Here is a 17665-nt window from a genome sequence, read left to right as displayed (position 1 = left end):
ATTTTCTTTTTTTTTGAAATTTGTTTTCTTTCATTTTACTTTTAGTTCTGGGGTATATGTGTAGGATTTGCAGTTTTGTTACACAGGTAAATGTGTGCCATGGCAGTTTGCTGCACCTATCAGTCAATCACCTATGTATTAAGCCTGACATGCATTAGCTATTTTCCTGATGCTCTCCCTCCCCTAAACCTCCACCTGCAGCAACAGGCCTCAGTGTGTGATGTTCCTCTCCCTGGGTTCATGTGTTCTCATTGTTCAGCTCCCACCTATGAATGAGAACATGTGGTGTTTGCTTTTCTGTTCCTGTGTTAGTTTTCTGAGGATAACGGCTTCCAGCTCCATCCATGTCCCTACAATGGACATGATCTCATTCCTTTCTATGGCTGCGTAGTATTCCATGGTGTACATGTACCATATTTTCTTTATCCAGTCTATCACTGATGACTTTTTGGTTGATTCTATGTCTTTGAACATATGATGTTTTAAAAAGCCTTGCCACATCCATTACAATTGTAAGGTTGCTCTCTATTATGAATACTCTGATGTTTCCATTTTGATGTTCGGGTAAAAGCCTTAGCGTGCACATTACATTTCTGCGGTTCCTCTCAAAGATGTATATTCTGATGTCTGGTGAGTTCTGATGCCTGGGGAAAGCCTGACAGCAATGTATGTATAGTTTTCGTCTCACACAAGAAAAAGAAAAATATAAACAAATATTGAGCTGTAGTTAATGATATGCATACTGAAATGTGTAGGGTCATCTATTTGCAACTTCTTTTGAAACATACACAAAAAAAGAAATGAGGAGCTTCTGTTCCAGAAAGCTTCAGTAGACATACTTGTTCCATTGCTTCTGCTAAGCGCCACTAAAAAGTGTGGATGTTATATAAAAAACATGCAAAAGAAGACTCTGAAAAATGGAGAGAAGACAGACTGTCTAGAGATCTTCAGACTGGAGGAACAATATGGTGGAGAGTGCCCTGGTTTCTTTCTGTCTTGTATATTCCAGATACAGAGTTGAAGAAGCTGAACTCAGAAATTCCAAATGAGACCAAGAAAGCCCTAACAAAAGCCTGCTCTCTCTAACCCAAGGAGCTGGACAGTGGAGCCCAGCAAGACAGAGAAGCTTTAGGCAATAACCGCTCCACCCTAGCCAAACACCACTTAAAATACCACCGTCCCACCCCAACCACAGAGGCCAGGTGAAAGGCCACCTTCTACCTTCACCAGCCTGTGTCAAGGCACCCCAACCACCCTGCCCACCCCAACCCCACCAGGGTGGTGTCTGAAAGGCTGAGGAGGGAGCTGAGACTTTCATCCCTGCCTGGTGGTAAAAAGATTCCCCATAATTGGAGCGAAAAGCATCAAGGGAGCCTGAACTTCCCTCCCCACCCAGCAGGAACGAGGCATTCCTCTCTTCCTGCCACGTTGGTATCGGGGGAGGCCTAGTGGGGAGCCAGAACTTCTACCCCACCAAGCAGTAAGAGGCAGAAGCCTTCTTCAAGAGTCAACAGAGGCCAAGAGGGGGACCTGGGCTTCCACCTACCCCCACACTTGACAATAATGGGGCAGTGCCCTCCCTCCCCTCATCTTTCCCACTTCTCTCCCCCACCCCACCATCTTCTCCTACTGGGGCACTGTCAGATAAAGCCACTTAAAACAGAAGATTAAAGTAAGATCCAATCTCTTAACATAACACCCCAAATGTCAAGGTTTCAATGGAAAATTGTGCATGAATTTTCCAGGAAGACCACAAACAGAATGGAAAAAAGACAATACATTCTAACACTGAGATGACAGAGATGTTGGAATTATCTGACAAATGCTTTAAAGCAACCATCACAAAAATGCTTCAAAGAGCAATGACAGCATTCTTGAAATAAATGAAAAAATAGGAAATCCCAGGAAAGAAAGATAAAATATAAAGAAGCAGCAGAAGATGGAAATTTCAAGACTGGAAAATAAAGTAACCAAAAATTTTTCAAACCCAGTGGAGGTGCTCAACACCAAAATAGAGAGAGCACCGGGAAGAAGCAGGGAACAAGAAGATAGGACAGTAGAAAACACCTAATCTGAACAACAGAGAGAAGGTAGGCTGAAGATCAAAATTAACAGCGCCTCAAGGTCTAGTTGGGCTATAACAGAAGACCTAGCTTCTGCAGCACTGGAATCTAGAAGGGGAGGAAAAGAGGACAGAACTAAAAAAAATACTCAAAGAAAGAATGGCTCAAAATTTCCCAAATTTGGCAGAAGACATTTACCCTAGAGATTTAAGAAGCTAAGCAAATCTCAAACATAACAAACCCAAAGAAATTCACACTAAGACACATCATAGTCAAACTCTTGAAAGCTAAACACAAGCAGATGGTATATTAGTCAGGGTTCTCTAGTGGGACAGAACTAATAGGATAGATGCATATATGAAGGGGAGTTTATTAAGAGTATTGACTCACATGATCCCAAGGTGAAGTCCTACAATAAGCCATCCGCAAACTGAGAAGCAAGGAAGCCAGTCTGAGTTCCAAAACTTCGAAAGCAGGGAAGCCAACAGCGCAGCCTTCAGTTGGTGGCCGAAGGCTCGTGAGAGTCTGGCGAACCACTAGTGTAAGTCCATGAGTCCAAAAGCTGAAGAACTTGGAGTTCAAGAGCAGGACGCATCCAGCATGTCAGAAAGATGAAGGCTGAAGACTCGGCAAGTTAAGTCCTTCCATGTTCTTCTGCCTGCTTTTATTCTAGCCGTGCTGGTAGCTGATTAGATGGTGCCCACCCAGACTGAGAGTGGGTCTGCCTCTCCCAGTCCACTGACTCAAATGTTAATCACCTTTGGCAACACCCTCACAGACACACCCAGGAACAATACTTTGCATCCTTCAGTCCAATCAAGTTGACATTTAATATTAACCATCATAGATAGATAGATAGATAGATACATAGATACATAGATACACAGATAGATAGATGTCTATATGACATATTTTATTAGAAACCATGGAAGACCAGAGTACTTTCAAGTGCTGAAAAAACTGTCAATCCAGAATTCTATATCCAGCTGAAAGATCCTTTCCAGTAAAAATGTCCTTCAGGAATAAAATGGAAATCAAGACATTCTCAGGAGAGGGAACACTAAAAGTATCTGTCACCAGCAGACGTACTATAAATGAACAGCTAAAAAAAATTTTCTAAACAAAAAGCAAACAATAAAGGAAGGAATATTGGAACATCAGTAAGGAAGAAAGAACATATTAACATAATAGTAAGCAAAAACATTGGTAAGTACTATAGACTTTCCTTCTTCTCTGGAGTTTTCTAAATTATGGTGACATGAAGTAAAAATTATAACTATCTAATGTGATCCTAAATGTATGCAGAGAAAATATTTAAGCAATTGTGTTATAACCAGAGATGGTAACAGGATGTAAAGAAAGGTAAGTGCCCTACACTTCACTTGAGCTTGTAAAATGATGGCACTAGTAGATTGTATGTCTCAATAGATATAGAAAAAAAAATGATAAAACTCAGCAAACGTTCCTGATAAAAAATCTAGCAAACTAAGAATAGATGGAAACTTCTTCAACCTGTTAAGGGAGCATCTATGAAAAGCCTATAGATAACATCATTCTTGATGGAGAAAGACTGAGTATTTTCCTCTTAAGATCAGAAACGCTCACAAATTATATTCAACATTGTACTGAAGGTGCTATCCAGTGCAACAGCAAGAAATGCAAACAAAAGAGATTAAGCTTGGAAATAAAGAAGAAAGGCCATCTCTATTTGTAGATGACATGAGAGTATATGCAGAAAATCCTACAAAAAAGACTACTAGAGCTAAAAATGTGACTTTAGCAAAAATATAGAATATAAGGCTAATGTACAGAAATCAATTATGTTTCTATATACTTGCAATGAACAACTGGAAATTGAAATTTTAAAAATACCATTTATAATGGGTCAAAACATATAAAATAGGGCAAATGTGACAAGAGATAGAAAGATCCATATATTGAGAATTATAATGTAATTACTGAAATAAATTAAAGAAAACCTAAGTAGACAGGGATATACTTTGTTCATAGGTCAGAAGACTCAGTATTTTTAAGGTGTAAATTTTCACCAAATTGATCTTAAAATAATTTGAATTGTAAGTTCTCATGAAATTGATCCATAAATTCAATGCAATCTTGATCAAAATCTCATAAGGGTTTTTTTTTTTTTTTTTGGTAGAAATTGACAAACTGATTATAAAATTCAAATGGAAATGGAAGGGACCTAGCATAGTCAAAATAACTTTGCAAAGAACAAAGTTAAAGGACCAACATTGCTTGATTTTGAGACTTGTTATAAAGCTACATTAATCAGGACAGTGGAGCCTTCTATTATTGGCATTACTTATACAGAAAACAACCAACAATCCTTCCCTCTCCATAGTAATGCTCCTGAAATCGCGAGGCAGTCTCATACTCTTCTCCTTGAACCTGGTCTGGCCATAGCGACTTGCTTTCTTTACAGAATACGGCAAAAGAAACTTTATAGGATGTGTAAGCTAGGTCACAGGGAGTTTTGCAGCTTCTGCCTGGGTCTCTTGAAACATTTGCTTTTGGAAAAGCCATTCTAGGTTAAGCCACTACTAAGAAGCCTGACTTTCCCGAGAATGCCATACTGTGGAGAAGTGAAAACTAGACACATAGAGAGAAAGTAGGGAGAGAATTAGAAGCTCGATGATTCCCAAGCTGTTCCAGCCTACTCCACTGAGGTGCTAGATATGGAAATGAAGGAATCATATGGGGCCTTCAGCCTCCTTGAGCCTCCAGATTGCTGCTCCAACCATCATCCAACTGCAAATGCATGAGAGACCCCAAGTAAGAATTGCCTAGCTGAGCCTGGCCAACTCCCAATATCGTGAGAGATGATAATAAATTGTTTTAAGGCCAAAAAATAAATCAAGACAAACATCAATGGAATGTTAGAATCAACAGTCCAAAAATACACTGATTTTTGACAAAGACGTAAAACAATGCAGTGGAGAAATGTCTTTTCAACAAATGTTGAGGGAACAATTGGCTAAACACATGCAAAAAAGTAAACTTTGCTCCACACCTCACACCATATTTAAAAATAAGTTCTGGGCCGGGCATGGTGGCTCACGCCTATAATCCTAGCACTTTGGGAGGCCGAGGCGGCTGGATGGCCTGGGCTCAGGAGTTCAAGACCAGCCTGGGCAACATGGTGAAACTCAGTCTCTACTAAAATACAAAAAATTAACCGGGCGTGATGGCACATGCCTGTAATCCCAGCTACTCGGGAAGCTGAGACAAGAGAATCGCTTGAACCTGGGAGGCAGAGGTTGCAGTGAGCCGAGATCGTGCCACTGCAATCCCGCCTGGGCGACAGAGTGAGACTCCGTCTCAAAAAAAGTAAATAAAATAAATAAATAAATAAATAAATAAATAAATAAATAAAATATAAAATAAAAATTAGTTCAAAATTGATCATTATAAATTGAAATTTCTACCGTTTCTATGAGAAAATAGGGGAAAATTATTGTGACTTAGGCTAGGTGAAGATTTCTTACATCAAAAGCATAATCTGTAAAAGAAAATATTGACAAATTGGATTTCTTTGAAATTAAAACAAGACATTGTTAAGAAAATGAAAGAAGCAGCTACAGACTTGAAGAAAATATTTGCAAATCATATACCTAATAAGGAACTTGTATCCAGAATACATAAAGAACTCCCAAATCTCAATAATAAGAAATCAAACAATCTAAATTTTAAAAAATGGGCAAAATATCTAAACAGACATTTCACCAAGGAAGAGTTATGAATGACAAACAGGTGTATGAAAAACTTCTCATCATTATTAGTCACTAGGGAGATGCACATTAAAATCACTACAAGATACCACTATGCACCCATTAAAATGAGTACAAGAGAAAAGACTGACCTTAGGAAGCACTGTCGAGGATGCAGCTCAAAGGAATCTCTCATACAGTGATAATGGGTTTTAGAAATGACACGACTGTCATTAACCAAATCTTTTCCAAGCCCAGTAAAGGTATTACTGTCTAAATTTCAGTCTTCCTCTTCATAGGGCCACAGTAAAACCAGCTTTCCAGTGTCTCACAAGGGTACCCCCCAGTAGCAGTGAGCTTTGCACTTTAAGCAATCTGGGGTGGCTCTAGCTTAGAAACAATCTTTCTGGTGTTTTCTTTGAGGCACCAGACAGCCAAGGCCATGAGACACAGCCTATTGTGTGTTCAGTGGTCTGTCCAGCTCTCTTGGATTTGCTTGTTGGTTCCTTTAAGGTGTCTTGAAAGGCAGCACGGTGCCCAATTAAATGAAAACCAGGAAGGCAGAATGCACAACGGCTATCAGCAATCAACTCTGGACAGTTCGTTGAGGATTGAACAAAACTCCCTGTTTCACCAAGTGCTTTTTTGTCTGCCTCTCTGCCTACAGTTAGAGGAAGGGGCCAGGTTGAGGCCAGGAAAGATTCTGTTTTAGCTGATAAAGGGAAAGCTCTGTGCCAGGAACCGTGTGGTTTTCTGTCTTTGGAAGCTCTCCCCTTTGGGGCTCAGGAGAAGAGATATCTTCCTCCTAAAGCACATATCGCCTATTGCCCAGGGGAAGCAATTCTCACACATCCCGGCCGGGAGACCCTGATCACCCCGGGCTATGTACTCGATTTCAGGCCAACAAGACACTAAGTTTTCTCTCTTAAATGTTTTAACTGTCGAGTTCCACGCTCCGCCTCCTCGGGCTTCTTATCCTGCAGGGATAGGCGGAGGGAGGCAGCTTCTAGGCTGGGGTGGGAGAAGCACCGGCGGCGCTCGGTGCGGTCGGTGTGGGTCCAGGAGCGCAGCGCAGCCGAGGCAGCGCGCGGCCTCGCTGTGAACTTGACTGCGGGCGAGGCTGGGCTTCTCGGGCGCTGGAGCCCCACATCCTGACAAAGACAGGCTGCCGGCTCAGCTCTGTGTTGTAACAGAAAAGCCTGCCTTTTACCTTTCCTAAAAACAATTCCCGGGATCTGTTAGAGGGGAGTTTCAGTCACTCTGAAATGACCAGCGAAATCTCTTAGAGCCAAAATCAGTCAACGCGGAAAAGACACGCCAATTTTTAAAACCAATAGGTAGTTGATAAATGGAGCTGTCAGTCTAGAAGCCCCCTGGGCCCAGCGTGCTTCTGCAGAGCCGGGTATTTTTAGAGTCAGCGCTCTCTGAGATTCCAGCTGGTCGACCCGGCGGGGCTCCTGTTGGCCTCACAGCGCACGTGGCTTTGCGGGATATGATGCAACCCCAGCGTGGGCTTAACTGATGCTAGGCACCAGGCTGTAGATCCAGAAACCCCGGAACACACAGAAGGCCAGCTCTCATCCCTCATCCAATTTCACTTTTCTTTAAAAAAAAAAAAAAAAAAAAAAAAAACCTCAAAAGGTCTGGATGCCGTTTTGGGGGGACAGGATGTATTGAAGATTTATAAATGGAGCAATCTCCTAATCAAAATAAACATCATCCAACCGTGCTCACAGGGTGGCAAATTAGTGGCAGGATATTTTGTTTTCTTTAGCAGTGATCCGTGATTGATTTATGGATTAAAATGTGCCCTATGAAGTACATACATATCTGTGAACTGTCTGCCTAAGTATTTCCTGTTTGCCTCTGCCACATGCCCAAGAAGAGAATTGTTTCTCCTTCAGGCAGGAGCTCTCTGCATGGCTCCTTGGGCTGGGATAGTGTCTGCTTAGGGCTTCCTTGGGCTTTGTTTTCTGCTGTGTCCCCTGAACTTGGCAAAAGGCCTATAACACGGGGGGCCGACTCTCCTACACATCCACAGGGCCCCCAAGCTCTTCATCTGTGAAGTGGGACAATAGTGCTTGTCTTACCAGTCTGATAGTGTCCTTTTGAGGATGCCGTTAATTAAGGATGGAAAAGATGCTGGTGACTGCAGCCTTTGTGGATCCACTTGGCTTGTCTGTGAGATAAAGGAGATCTTTATCAGTAATGCTTCAGTTATTTTATGTTTTTAAAAAAAGTTGCAGTAAGCATTAGAAAATATTACAGTTGTTACTTCTAGAATGTGGCTACACAGGAATTTATGTTATTCTCTGTGTTTTTCTGTGTCTTTCGAAGTCTTCTGATCCAATAAAAAGAAAAGAAGAGTCAAGAAGAAAGAGGAGTTATATGAAATCTTAGACTTTCTCTGATTCCATGGACAGGAAAATGCTCACGAAACTGGAGTCCTGTAGGAATGAGAGGTATGACATTATTCATGATATTTCTGTTCCTTCCATTGCTCTGAGAATTTACTAAAATCCTGCAGTAGCCTTCACCCCCACACTCAACCCCATTTGTCTAAGGCAGCTGTTTGCTCACCAGGCTGATTTGCTGGTGGGATAGGAATTTTCTAGCTGAAGAAGGGTAAGCCCAGGATGATGTCATTTATAATATTTTGCTTCAATCTCCTCCTCCCTTCCCAGCAATCCCAACCTGTACCAAATAGGAACATACACCTGTAGGAAGAGAAACTATGATCTCTAGTCATTAAAAATGTGCTTTGTGTGAGGCGATCCCAAATGCTCTTGGACTTAACAAAAACACATTGCAAGACTCACGTTGCCATTGACATTTCCACTCCTCTAACTTAAAAACAGCCAAACTAAATTAAGTAACAACAACAACAAAAGTTGTTTCCCACACAGTTTGACCAGATCTTACCACCAGTCTTCAGCCTAAAACAATTTTCATGCTTGAGTTATTAACTTATGAAAATAGGCACAAAAGGGGGAAAATGTGCACAGATCCTCACTACATTATTAGTCATTGCTACAGCTGAATGCGTTCTGGTACAAAGGCATGTTATTCTGCCTGCCAGTATCTCGGTTTTGAACAAAATGCAGCTCACTAATGGGTTCTGCCTCATATACCTTTCTGTAATCATTGCGTTGCCATTCTCTGTAATTTATCCTGTTTCTCATGAGGAATGTGTCCATTAGTCAGGCGTGCACACACACACGCACACACATCTTTTAAGTCCGCTTTCATTTGTGGCTGAAAAGAAAGGTCAGAGAGCTGCCAGTCATTTGGGGGAAGCACCATTGTGCCGATCGTGATAATATTTGGAAAGCAGAGTGGTGGACGGATGTAAATAGATTCTGAAAATCTAGTGAATTGAGGGCAGCAACATGAGTACATGAAGAGGATCTAGAAGCAGACTGGCAAAGGTGGAGACGGAATGCGAGAGTCTGACCTGTCCCGTGTTGATCTCTTTATCTGGGAGGGGCAGTGCGGGGCTGAGGTCTTCCCGGACCAGACAGAAACATCTTGCTCGCTTGCTGAGTAGTCTCAAGTCTGGGGGATGAGCTCCAAGATTCCGACAGGAACCCCCTTTTGGCAGCTTCTGGCTTGGGCTCAGAGGTGCTGCCCCAAGCCAGTCTGAGCCAAGTGAATAATTTTTTTGCTTCTGTAAACTCCAGAATTAGTTACAGAAATGAAGGCTTTTGAGTGTTTACTTAAAAAAAAAAAAAAAGAGCAGGCAGGAAAATAATTGGGAAAAAATACGGACGAGATATTGTTTTAGAGCTTGACAAAGATCAAGGTTTTCACAGACAAGTGTGAATCACTAGAACCGGCTCCTCACAGATCAGAGGTCTGCAGGCGGCTGGGGATCTGGCAAACGGGCCCTCCGTGGGCAGGGAGCTCCCCAAAAATTCTCATCCAGCAAGAGAAGCCTTTGGCATCTTCCTCTTGAAGTAGGTAACAGGATTCTCCATCATACACTTGCCTGGTCAGGGAGGCAGTAATTGTGAACTGAACATGTTCTTTTATCCTCTTTGAAGTGTTAACGAATGCTTTGATTTTGCTCTTTTCTCCTCATTAAGACACATGTGGCTCCTTTTTGCCCCCAGGAAGTTAATCTCACCTCCCAAGCCTACCACGCGTCCTGCTGCTCAGCTGAGTCCAATCCCAAGGAGGTCCTCTCCTGTCAGGTGGCAGGTATGACTGCCTTGCCAAAGACCCCTCTACCAGGATTCTGACCCAGGCCCAGGTGCAGGTAATCTCAGTGCCTCACATTGTTCTGGGAGCCCAGGGTGCATCACCATGGAGCCCCAGCTCACGTGACAACATAACGGTGTTTGCAGTAATTCTCAACCCTGGATGTCCTGTTCACTACGAAGCACAGGCATGTTAACTTTCCCTGATACTGTCCTGCAGAGGCTAGCAGGCTGGACAGAATTTAGGAAGACAGAACCCCCCAAAGATCTGGAATCTTTAGCAATTATAAAGCCCAATCCTGCCCATAGCCTTCTTTTACCAGAGACAAAGCAAAGTGGTTTGCCCAGAGCCTCACTGCCAGGCAGTGGCAGAACTGAGACTGGAAGTAGCCTTGCTTCTCCCAGCTGACATTGAACTCCTGAGGCTCATCTGCCATCAAACTCCCACCTGAAGCCCTCACTTCCCCACTCCCAGTGCCAGGGCAAAGTCAATGAGATAGAAATCTACAGACTGGAGCGTGTGGGTTACTCAGAGGCCACTGAAGGTGGAACAGGTCCCTTTTGCACTGTGTTCCAGCCAGAGGGGAACACAGGCCAGTGGGTCAGAGTGTTGTGCCCCAGAGTCACAAGCACAGGGCGTGGCCCACGGGACCCAGTGAGGACATTCCTGCAGATGGCTACAGACAGGTAGAGAGCTGGAAGGCCAGGTGAACTCTGTCAGGTAGGCAATGGCAAGGAGTGTTCTTGAGAAAGCAATTCAAAGCTGGGAAAACCTAACCCCTCCTATCTCATTCCTTTTAGGCATAATCCCCACGGGCAACAGGCTCAGTGTCTGGCTAAATGTGCACCTCTCTTCTGAATCCCTTACCCATCGATGCAGTTGGTATCACAAATTAGACCCTCTCCCCTATTTTCTTCTTTTCAACAACCTTAGCCTTTGTAAGTGTACAGTTCAATAGTGTTATGTACATTCACATTGTTATGTGACCAATCTCCAAAACTCATTTCATCCCCCAAAACTGAAATTCTTATGCATTAAACAACTCTCCATTCCCCAGACCCTGGAAGCCACCATTCTTTTTTGAGACAGAGTCTCCATCACCCAGACTGGAGTGCAGTGGTGCAATGTCAGCTGATCACAACTTCTGCCTCCTGGGTTCAAGTGATTCTCATACCTCAGCCTCCCGAGTAGCTGGGACTACAGGTGCGCACTACCACACCTGGCTAATTTTTGTATTTTTAGTAGAGATGGGGTTTCACTATGTTGGTCAGGCTGGTCTTGAACTCTTGACCTCAAGTGATCTACCTGCCTCAGCCTCCCAATGTGCTAGGATTACAGACGTGAGCCATCGTGCCTGGCCCACCGTTCTGCTTTCTGTCTGTATGCAATGGACTACCCTAGGTACCGCATATAAGTGGAGCTATACTGTATTTGTCCTTTTTTGTCTGGCTTTAGTCAGAAAGCCTTCCAGTTTCTTTAGCATAAAGCCTTCCAGGTTCTTCCATACTGTAGCATATAGCAGTGTTTCCTTCTGTTTTAAGGTTGAATAATATTCCACTGTATGTATAGACCACATTTGGTTTATTCATTCATCTGTAAACACTTCGGTCGTTTCTACCTTTTGGATATTGTAAACAATACTGCTATATTTGAATAAGGTGTGCAAATATTTATTTGAGATCTTGCTTTCAATTTTTTAAATACACACCTAGAGGTGGAACTTCTGGGTCATATGGTAGTTCTATTTTTAATTTTTTGAGGAGCTGCCATCCTGTTTTCCACAGTGGCTGTAGCATTTCGTATTCCCACCAAAAGTGGAGAAGTGTTCCAATTTCTCCATGACTTCGCCAGCACTTGATATAATGGTGTGAGGTGATGTCTCATTTTAGTTTTTATGTGCTTTTCTCTAATCATTAGTGATGCCAGTCACCTTTTCACATGCTTTTTGGCCACTTATTAATATATATCATCTTTGTAGAAATGTCTATTTAAGTCCTTTGCCCATTTTCTAATCAGGTTGTTGTTGCTGAGTTATAGGAGTTCTTTATCCTCCCACTCCCTGAACTTTTTTTTTTTTTTTTTTTTTTGCAACTGAAAAACTAAAGGCTCAAAGGGGCAGACGGTCTGCTGAAGCCTTTGCTCAGGGGCTGCTTGGCAGTAGCAGCAGGGAAAGACTGGCCCTGGCTGACCCTGGCTTAGGTGGCAGCTACAGAGCTCCCAGCCCATTCTCCCAGCCACACAGTCTCAGAGCAAATACTGTCCGTCAAATGCATACTCTGTGTTCATAGCTTCATGTGCCAAATTGCTGTTTGAAAACCAATGGCAAACACTGGTTGCAGAGAACCCAGAAGCATGTAATATGCACTTCAATGATGGTTCCACTTTCATATTTTTTCTTCCCTTTAAGGAAACAGAGAGAGAAAAAATTGTTCATGGAAAAAAATATATTTAAATGGATCAGTGCCAGGGAATCATTTGCACATCTGTTCTTAACAGGTTTCAGCTGAAACTACTGAAAATATACATAGATCTGTTTATGTGGAACCAGTTAAATATGATAAGATTACAACTTGGAGGGTAACTATGGATTTGGTGGTGGGAAAGAAAAAAAAAAAAGCCCCTCCACACTTGGTCTCCGCATGCACTCATAACATTTTACCACAGATGTGTTGAGGGAATCAGATTTGCTGCAAATGGAAAAGACTTGTTATTTGAGATTAGCTACAAACAGACTCAAGATGTCCCCACCTCCTTTCTGCAGCGCATAATTCCTGCCTCGTCTCTAATCTGGGCCCAGTCCTTTGTTATCAGAGAGGGGACTGTAGCCAGGAAATCACCCGTTTCTGAGTGAGTCTGTCTTCACTCCTCCAACTAGCCATTTAGGAGGAAGACAGTGTGCGCACTGCTCACACAGAGAATGCACAGTTGTCTTCCTTGCAGTTTTCAGCCATCCCAAAGGACGTCATGGTCTCCTGAGGTTGTGCAGGTGGCAAGGAGGGAGTATTGGCTGAGGGGCTCCCAATGGAGGCCCTGTGCTCCTTCTGGAGTCTTTTCTATGTAGTACTCGCAACCATGCTACGAGGTTGCATTGTCACCCTGCCTTGCAGAGATGAGCCAATTGAGGCTCCAGGTTCTAGGAGAATTTGTCCAGGGCCATGCCGATAATTAGATGCTCTAAAGGAAGAAAGATGTTTCCTCCCATCTAAATATGCCTTAACAGGAGTGTCACTTGAGCCCAGGAGTTCAAGACTTCAGTGAACTATGATTGTGCCACTGCACTCCAGCCTGGGCAACAGAGTAAGATCCTCCCTATATTAAAAATAAATAAACAAACAGTAAGTGAATAAGCCTTGAGGCAAGGTCATGACTCAAATATCCACAGGGTCCAGCAGGAGCAGGAGTGAGGGGCCCTAGGCAGCTGATATGGGGCTGTAGCAGACTGACACTGGGAAAAATGCACACACCGTGGCCCAGATCTTCTGGGTCTTGTGTAGAGAACGAGAAATCACTAGAGTTTTGCATGATAGCTCAGATATTGAAAACAAGCACAAAGCACAGCCCCTGCTATAGTTTGCAATCTCCACTGTGGGTCCTTTGGTGCCCCCAGCGGTGGGAGAAAGGGGCTGCACTTTCTTTGAACCCCCTCTGGTTGGGGACTGGGCATCTGACCATCAGCATCCTTGCCTCCTGATGCAGGAGGTGTCTGTCACAGGCCACAGGCATGGCAGCACAGCACCCTCATCCCAGTATCCCTTCTAAACTTAATTAGACTCCTCAACTCTGGCACACTGCGAAATGTAATTCATCTATAAACATTTCTCTAATAATTTATCTCAAAAAAGTGACATCAGTCTATAAAACACACCACAGGACACAGGAATGGCAGTCCCATGGCCTCAGAAACAATCAGCCAAAATTGACATCTGACAACACCTCCTCCCCCAATCCCAGGGGCCGGGCTGTGATCCGTAAGGTTTTCATTCCTGCTGGACCCCACGCTGTGAAAATGCACCTATTTTTATTCATCAAAATCATTTTTTTAAAAAATAAGCAGCCCAGTAGAAAACAATTGTGAATGGCAGTTTCATTACATTTGGAGTTTTGGAACAAAGGCAATATTGCTCACACTCTGTGACCTGTTCAATGATACTGAAGTTTAATTAAAAAAATGTTAACATACTAAACTGATGACAAGGAAGGTGCAACACTAGGGTTTTTTTGAAAAATCAGGAAAGCAAAATATGCTTGACGGATTGTCTCAATTATCAATTCAATGTGACTTAACATTGGTCTTTTGGTTTTTATTTGAAACTTTCAGTTTCGAACCAGTAGGGCAGTAATCCAAGCTGTATGGAACCAAAGTCGGGAGGTTGGTGGGACTCAGAGGGGAAGCGGAATAGAGGGACCCCTATTTGCCCTTTAGGGGCTCAAATATCATCCTGGGCAAAAGACCAGTTCTTGTCTTAAAGGTCCTACTAGAATTGGCTACTGTTCCGGGCTCCCCTAGAAAAGCCCTTGAAAGAGTATTTTTCTGAGCAAGAAACGCAGTGATGCTTCCACCACGTGATTGGTTTAAGACAGTCATTATAGTAGACTTAATAAGTGAGAGCCAATTATTTTGAAGCAATAGATTAAGTGGTGTGTGGGCAGCCACTGAATATTTAACCCAGCCTGAGATTCATTAATTATGAAAGACTTTTCTTCTAAGATGATGCAATAATAGAATAGGAAAATTTAAGTGTTGAAAGTATTTCAATGCATTGATTTTAAAGAAGGTCATCTCCCCTAGAAAAGCCCTTGAAAGGGTATTTTTCTGAGCAAGAAATGCAGTGATGCTTCCACCACGTGACTGGTTTAAGACAGTCATTCTAGTAGACTTGATAAGGGAGAGCCAATTATTTTGAAGCAATAGATTAAGTGGTGTGTGGACAGCCACTGAATATTTAACGCAGCCTGAGATTCATTAATTATGAAAGACTTTTCTTCTGAGATGATGCAATAATAGAATAGGAAAATTTAAGTGTTGAAAGTATGTCAATGCATTGATTTTAAAGAAGGTCATCTAAAGCAGCAAAAAGTGATCCACATCCTCTCTGGATAGTCTCTAAAACATGTCACATCAGTTCATGTCCTAAAGCCCCATAAAAGAGAGCTATTTTCCCCCAACTACAGAGCCCTGAGATCTGGCCAGAGGTCCCGTGGTGGAAGACTCACCCCCACTGTAGCCTGTGAAAGAGGAAAGCTACTGGCCCTCATCTTGGGGACCCATGAAGACCCATCTCCCACTTGGAGCAGGCGAGGGAACTGCAGGGTATTGGGTGAGGCCTGGTATACTTCCTGCAGGCTTTGGGTCTTGGAGGTAATGGTACCAGCCTCCCAGTGTGGGAGCTGGAGCGTCTGCTTCCACCCTGAGAAAATAGGTGTGGGAGCAGGTCACAAGCTAGGATAGTGCCTCAACCTCCCTGAGGAAAAGACCAGAATGTATTCAGAGTCCAGGATCCAAACCAGGGGTCTGGAGTGGCAAATTTAAGGCCTTGAGGCTGGACTGGACCAGTGCAGAGTCAGGGAGCCACAGCTGTGACCTCAGGGAGGGGCTTGTCATGCACAGGGAGGAGGCTGCGTTCTGTTCTCACAGTGACAGGAAGCCACTGTTGAGTTCCAAGGGGAAGAAGAACATGGCTCAATGTGCCTTTCCCAAAGATCATGCCGGTTCTGTGTGGAGTAGGAGTCTGGACAGGTAAGAGTCTGGGCTGTGGGCCAAATGGGAGACATGGGATGGGAGACAACAGGATGAACTCTTGAGACATTTCACAGATAGAGCCGGCAAGGCACAGGGAAGCACTGGGTGGGGAAGGTGAGGGCACAGTCCATGGATAAGGCACCTAAACCCCTGGTTTCCCATTTAGAGAAAGAATTCAATAATTACTACCCATCTGAGCTGTTGTGAGGGCTGAGAATGGTGCATACCATGAGCAGCTCACAACAGGGCTCCAAAGAGTGAGGGTCTGACTGTACTCCTATTACCTCCTTTTGTCATCACAAGCACAGATGATGGACATCTGTCTCTAGCCATGTTACTTCTGACCCCCCAGCCCCAGCAAAGCAGGAAGTGGGGCCTGGGTGACAAGAGGGGTGACAAGGCGGGTTTGAATTGATCTTTCTGAGAAATCATGTGCAACTTCATAAGCAAAACAATTACGCAATAAACTTCCAGGTTCTTAAAACCACGCTGACGGTTACAAAAAGAAAGTTAACTGGATGCTGATGTGGACTGTGCAAATTGTTACCATACTGAAAACCCTCTGTGTCCGTGGCGACTTATGTACAAGTGTGCTGGACAAGTGACTGCCCCTCAGGCCGGGATCCCTATGTCCACTCTCTGCCATGCCTGTCCCCATCACCACTCCTGGAGAAGCAGGGACGGTAACAGAGTTCCCACTGGAGGACCAAACATGCATCCAGCCCTGGAAAACAGTACCACACTGGGCACACCGGACCCTTCCAGCCCTGGGCAGTGGGAAGTGCTAAAGAAGTTGATTCACAGGGGAAACTGGGCCCTATCTGTGGGGTCTTCCCACTGGCTGGAAGGGTTCCTGGAGGAGGAGTTTCAGGGCTCTGTGAGGATGGGTAGGAGGGCCTATGGAGCAAGGTTCACAGCATCCTGCTTGGAGAAGGACACATACCCTGTTTCCTCAGAGCCAACCCATTTTCCATTCTAAATATAGCCTAAGATGACCCAAGACATCTTCAGTCCCTTGCAGGGAGACCGCAGTTTTGTAATTTTCAGCATTTCTATGATTCTGAGGAAATGAACAGTAAAGCCCGAAGCCGTTTCACTAGGATCCCCTGAGCCCGGGGACCCTAGGTCCTGGCAGACAACACGCCACCCTTTGAAAGAAGAGCCCAGGCAAGCTGCCCCTGGTGAGGAGCTCCCTTTGGCATCCAATTTTAGGAGATTCCAGAGTATTCTGTCAGCCTACTCCCTCCCTCCGGCAAAGTGAAGTGAGGCTTCTGTTCACCCAGGATGGGTCACTGTCACCTCAGGCCCACAATGAGTAGCTCTTTCCACAACTCTTGGGATGATTCACTTCCGCCATCTCCTGAGAGAGGCCCAGCCCTGACAGGATTTCAGTTGGACAAAAGATTTTGTTCTCTCCTGAAATCCTTGCTGCATCACCAGCTTTTGTAGCATTTCTGCAAAGTCTAAGATACAAGAATTTCAAAGAGGGAGCGTCCACCACAGGCCTGGGGCACAGCAGTGACTCTTGGTTTGGAAGCGCTTCCCTGCTTGTTTGTAAGCCAGGGTATATTTTTACTATCTGAGTGGGGCCCTGCTAATTGCTTCATGAGCACTTCTGGGGAAGTTCTCTTTCCAGGGGCCGGCGTTAACTCCTACAGCACCAGTGCTTCCCAGCCAGGATGCTCGGGGCCTGCATGAAGAGGTGCAATGGTTATCCCTAAAGGGTTAATGACTGGAGATGCGAGGATGGTCATGTTGAGTTATATATAGCAAACAGGGAGCAAAGCAGGCAAGCACAAAAAAAGGAAGACAGGAAAAAAACTGCATGGATACAATCCCCTCCCCCGCCTTCCCTGGTCTACCCCCACCCTCCCGCAACAACACTATATATACAGACCGCAGTTAAATTTGGCACAAAGACTATAGCCAAGAAG

The sequence above is a fragment of the Piliocolobus tephrosceles genome, chromosome 15, assembly GCF_002776525.5.
Source record: "Piliocolobus tephrosceles isolate RC106 chromosome 15, ASM277652v3, whole genome shotgun sequence".
Taxonomy (NCBI): domain Eukaryota; kingdom Metazoa; phylum Chordata; class Mammalia; order Primates; family Cercopithecidae; genus Piliocolobus; species Piliocolobus tephrosceles.
This window is presented reverse-complemented; position numbering follows the sequence as displayed.